Genomic DNA, 4,761 nt, shown 5'->3' with positions numbered 1-4,761 from the left:
CGCCTTTGAATTCTGCCTTATTTCACAGTCTAGCATTAAAACACTCAGGACTTAAGTTCTAAAAGATTGCTGAACAACTGATTTGTTCCCAAAAAGCACTCATGACTTTATCTGAGAAATGAGGACAGATTGGATTAATGTAGTCATTTTTAACATAGGAAAAACATGCATAAAACCATCATTTACATAATAAAGAGCAAAAGCCTGCCATACCTTTAGAAGCATTATTTCATTAAAGGGTTTAGTGATTTTGCAGTAAATTAAAATAAATGTACTGTTCATAATATGTAAATGAAATTGGAACTTAGCAGATTTAGCAAATTATATAAATCTGAACAATTTATAAACACATAGTCTGAACCATGTGTAAGAGATAATTACTTTTTAACATAACTTATAAAAACATAATTTTATTTGTACAATAAGGAAAACTAGTTTGAAAATTTTATGATGAAGTAAAAAAAGCATTATAATGAAGTTTTTACATTATTATTATCCAAAAGTATGTTTCCAGTTGATTTTGAAAGAAAGTATTATTCAAATGATAAACTGGCAAATATTTAAAAATAGATTATATTTTGATGACAAAATAAAAATTTATTATTCTGCCTATTTTAGTAAACACTGTAAACTGCATAAGCTGAATGCTTCTAACAGAAAGCAAATGACATGTGTTCTTTGTTCTTAAATTTTACATTGGTACTTGAGGGGAACAAGATACTTATTTCAGTGTCTTCATGTAGCAAAATTAAACACTGATCCCCCATCATTAGTGTTACTATCTATAGTGAAATATACATTTAGAACGATATAGAAACAGGAAACTAATTGAGGTATGTAAGAAGCTCCACCGTGTCCCCCAGAGATGGTTCTCTTAAAAAAAATTCCACCGTTACCTCTAAAATATTCTAGAAGAGTTTCTTTTGGATTAAAGGTGATACAGGTGAAGTTTTGGGTTCCATACTGGAACATGGAGAGTGAACAATACACATTATCATTGTTCTTCAGCTCCCTGTCCCTGACTGCTGGTGAGGGAAATTTGGAGTGTACATATCTGATTAGTTTAGGAGGTGATGAAATGTGAAGAATGGGTAAGTCTCTGAACATTTAGAAGTACAGGTCATTGGGCTACTGTCTTAAGTTCTTCAGAAGTTTCTGGTAATATTAAGGAGTGACTATATAGGATTATAGGATACATAGTTCCCTGTAACATATCCTAAGGGGAAAAAAAATGATAGGAAGGAATGGAATGGGGTGAGGAATTAATTAAAATAATACAAATGTAGTCTTGGGTTAATAGAAAAATGAGATTCTGGGATTCCCCAGTATTTTTTAAAAAATGTTTCTTTATGTTTGAGAGAGACAGAGAGAGAGAGAGAGCAAGCAGGGGAGGAACAGAGAGAGAGAGAGATGGAGACACAGAATCAGAAGCAGGCTCCAGGCTCTGAGCTGTCAGCACAAGAGTCCGATGTGGGGCTTGAACCCATGAACCGTGAAATCATGACCTGAGCAGAAGTCAGATGCCTAATGGACTGAGCCACCCAGGTGCCCCTGGGACTCCCCAGTATTAACTGCAGTAGCTTGTTCATTGCTTTGAACATGGGTGCTCAAATATTTGTAGAGCAAATGAGTAACTTTTTTCTTAGTGCTAAGAAACAGATGGCTAATGCAGCGCTTAAGTTTATTTTAATAATAATAATGTGAGAATTCCTAACATCTTTAGGTAAGTCTGATCCTTTCAAAAATGTTCAAATGTTCCTTACCAGTATGCAATCTTTTTTGACCAATATCAGAATCATGGCAAGTCTCTAAGACACCCAGCTTTGACTGACAGATGAGAAGAAATTATTAGACCCAGAATGTAGCTCTGGATCAGTCACTGTCTAGTTGTTTGGCCTCGGACAAGCTACCACATCTGATTTGGTTTTCTCATCAGTGGCCAGCTCTGAACATATCAGTAGTGTCAGATGATATCGGATGTTCTGAAGAGACTTGTAAAGTACTTGAATTAGTCCATGTTCATATAATTCATTTTGTCTCAGTTATTCAGTTAATGTCTACACCCATCCTTTAACTAATAATCAGGAATAAAGAAGCTACACTGTGCCAGCACTTTACATTGGCACTTTATATATATTTTATTTAATCCTGAAGCAACTCTATGAGGTATATATTCTTAGCCTTTATATTGTAGGTCAGATAAAAGCTGAATGAGGTAAACACCACATAGTTAAGTTTAGAATCCATGCCTTCTTTTAAAAAAAAAAAATATTTATTTATTTTGAGGGGGGTGCAGAGGCAGAGAGAGAGGAGGAGAGAATCCCAAGCAGGATCTGTGCTATCAGCGTAGGGCTCCATCCCATGAACTCTGAGATCATGACCTGAGCCAAAAACAAGAGTCAGACACCTAACCAACTGAGCCACCTAGGTGCCCCAGAACGCAGGCCTTCTTAGTTCCAAATCCCATAGTATTTTTTATTAAATCACAGTGACTCCAGTCATCCATTTATTATTCATTTAAAACCGTACAGTCCACAAGTATTTATTGCAAACTTGCCATGCTCTAGGAAATGAAAACTTTAAAAACATCACCATTGGTTACCAGGATGCCTAGTAAAAATAACGCCCAAAGTTCTATTGTTTTGCAGTACATTTTCACACATGTAGCACCAGGAAGTCAAGTATCTTGCCAAGTTCATATCAGTAGTTTGTAGTAAGTTGAATCTCTGGAGCTCAATCCTGGGTCCTTTAGTTCTAAACTCTGGATCTTCCTGTCTCATCACTTTGCAAGGGAGCATGGGATGTGAGGAGGTATGTGGCTCTAACCAGGACTTGCATTTTCCTTCCTTCCTTCTCCAAATGGTAGGAATTACAGAACTTGATCAAATCTATTCTGGATGTTAAAATAAATTTGTATTCTTTATTATTTGCCTAGGAAGATTCATCCCTCACTTTGGGTAGCTGAAACAGAGGCTGAGGAGAAGTTTGATATTTTATCCTCAGAGCTGGGTGCTACAAATATAATCGTGATCCCACCTACAATAGCGACTTTTTTCCAGCTCTTTGGCCACTTCCTAGACCAAAGTTTTCACTTTAGTTCCTTTAATTAAAAAAAAAAAAAAAAAAAAAAAAAAACCTTGCTTTATTTTTAACTTGTACATAGTATAAGGCAGCTAGGAAATAATTCTCTAGCGGTCAATGAAATGTGACATGTTAAAATTGTAAAATACAATTTAATAAATATTTACTGAGAACCTACCTTGTACTTGGCACTAACAATAATGGTCAGCATTTATCTCATTTATTATGAGATGCATCATCTCATTTAAACCTCTCAACCAGGCTGTGAAGTATTATCATTCCCATTTGACAGATAGTAACCTGCACAAGGTCACACAAGTAGTAAGTGGTAGAGTTTGAATTTGCTCTTAGCTACTGCATCACTGAGTTGATAGCCACAAGCCATTACCATTTAGCAAACTGTGCTGTACATTTATTCTGTTCAATTCAAGCAACATTTATTGAATATCTACCATAGTAAATCATCGAATTACTTAACATCTAATGAAAGAAGGTGAACACTTAAACAGGTAATCTCAGTGCAATGCAATCTGTCTAAAATAGAGGAAGTTACCGGAAACCAGAAAGGGCACAAGTAACTGAGTAAGGAATATTGAATATTAAAGCTGAATATTGAAGAGCAAGTAGGAGCTTATTCAGGAAAAGAAGAAAGGGAAGATAAAGAATGTTATAGAGGAGATGGAGATAAAGAATATTATAGGGAGAGAAATTATGGTGGGGAGGGGAGGCAGGTGAGAGACTGAACAGAGCATGATATGTCCAGAGAATTAAACATAGTCTCATGTGGCTGGGACATGGTACCCAGAGGAGAGTAATGAGGACGAGGGCCAGGAGCTAGATCACCAAGGGCCATAGATACTAAAGAGATTTATTTTTCTTGATACACTCCACTGTGATTTATAGAGGCCTGAGCAGATTTATAATATTAGGCAAAAAAGGTCAAAGTTTAGGGAGCCTTTTCTGCAGTTCTGCTAATTCAAAGAGATTTTTACAAAGCATTGTATACATATGTAAGAGTATCTCTTCCCACTTGGCCCAGTAGAGCACCAGGAGGTGGGGGTGGGGGTTCCATATCCTGTTTCCCTATTAGCTGGCCACCTATTTTCCTTCCTGATGACATTACTGTCACTGCTAGAAAGAGCATTATTCACTAGGAACTGAGGGACATCAATTAGCTCCTGAAACAGAGCAGTCATCAGTCACAAAGTGTTCCTGGTCATTATTCACCTGGGCGGGGGCAAACCCTCTGATCTCAGGATGACAGGGATGGTATTGAACACCAGCCCTTGAGGCCTCCAACCCTCTGCCCTCCTGCCCCCTTTGTAAATAAGATTATTGCTGCTGCTTCTGCCTGGTTTGCCCAAAGAGATACAGAAATCCTTCAGGGGACAAATAGATAAGGACTAAGAGGGAGAATCTTTTAAAACCTTCCAAAGCAACCCAACCCTACACCTGACCCAAGTGTAATTATTTCATTCATATTGAATAACACAGACTACTCTTCAATTAAGAATTTGAGGTTATTAAGGGAAGGAAACAGCTAAAAACATTTTTTAAGTTACGCTGTGGACAGGGGAGTAAAGCTTTAAAATATTCTGTCATGAATCCTTTCCCAATTTAATTGCCTATTTCACAGTTTTTGTGAAGATTTTACTATACATATATTCACAAAGTCTACAC

Source organism: Neofelis nebulosa, chromosome 6 (assembly GCF_028018385.1).
Source record: "Neofelis nebulosa isolate mNeoNeb1 chromosome 6, mNeoNeb1.pri, whole genome shotgun sequence".
Lineage (NCBI taxonomy): Eukaryota > Metazoa > Chordata > Mammalia > Carnivora > Felidae > Neofelis > Neofelis nebulosa.
This window is presented reverse-complemented; position numbering follows the sequence as displayed.